Source organism: Chinchilla lanigera, unplaced genomic scaffold (genome assembly GCF_000276665.1).
Source record: "Chinchilla lanigera isolate Chin_1 unplaced genomic scaffold, ChiLan1.0 scaffold00198, whole genome shotgun sequence".
NCBI classification, from domain to species: domain Eukaryota; kingdom Metazoa; phylum Chordata; class Mammalia; order Rodentia; family Chinchillidae; genus Chinchilla; species Chinchilla lanigera.
The window spans coordinates 53,286-54,607 of record NW_004955599.1 but is presented as its reverse complement, the minus strand read 5'-3'; positions in this window follow the sequence as shown (position 1 = coordinate 54,607).

Below are 1,322 nucleotides of genomic sequence, written 5' to 3'. Positions count from 1 at the left end.
GTTCAGGAGGATGTTATTTAATTTTCAACTGTTTATGGATTTTTTGTGATTTCTTTTGTCATTAATTTCCAATTTCATTGCACTATGGTCCGATAGTGTACATGGGATAATTTCAATTCTTTTGCATTTACTTAAACATTTTCTATGTGCTAACATGTGCTCTATTTTAGAGATGATCTTATGTGCAGCTGATTGATAACCATTGATAATTATGTGCAGGTAATACACTATTTTTCACAACCGTGTATTCTGATGCTGTTGGATGGAACACTCTATAAATGTCTACTACGTCCATTTGTTCAAAAGTTTGGTTAAGTTTTGCTATTTCTTTGCTGATTTTTTGTGTAGTTGATCTATCTCTTTGTGACAATGTTAAACTCCCCTGTTATGATTGTGTTGCTTCTTATTTCACTTTTCATGTCTGATAAAATTTGTCTTATATAGTTGGGTGCTCCTGTATTTGGTGCATAGATGTTTATGATTGTCATCTCTTCCTCTTGTAGTTTTCCCTTCACAAGTATATAGTGACCTTATTTATCTCTTCTGATTGTTCTTGGTTTGAAGTTCACGCTGTCTGCAAACAGAATAGCTACATTGCTTTTTTCTGGGTTCCCGTTGCATGGAGTCTTGTTTTCCATCCTTTAATTTTCAGCCTATGAATTTCCTTCTGAGTTAAATGTGTTTCTTGTATACAGCATATGGTTGGGTTTTGTTTCCTAATCCACTCTGCTTCTTTTGCTTAGTGCATTGAGACCATTTACATTGATGATATAACTGATATGTACTGGCTTCTCTTTGTCATGCTATTTTCCTGCTGTTGGATCCTTTTTTCCCTGTTTAATTGCTTGATCTGCTTGGTAGTTCTTTTCTGTTGTTCTTGAAGTTGTGGTCTGTTTTATTTCTTTCTAGAATATCTTTTAGTACTCTTTGTAGGATTTTTTTGATGCTCGTGAATTTCTTCAGTTGTTCTTTATCATGAAAATATTTTATTTCTCCATGAAATTTGAAGGATAGTTTTGCAGGGTACATCAATATGGGTTGGAAGTTGTTTTCTTTCAGTACCTGAAATACTTCACTGAGAAATATGCCACTATTCTGATGGGCTTTCCTTCATAGGTGATCTGTTTCTTTTCTCTCACAGCTTTTAATATTCTGATCTTTTGTTGAGTTTCTGGGATCTTGATCACTATATGTCTGAGTGTAGATTTATTTTGGTTATGATTAACTGGAGTTCTATATGCTTCATTTGTCTGTATGTCCAATTCTTTTTCCATGCCTGGGAAATTTTCTGCTATTATTTCTGCAAATAGGTTTTTTATGTC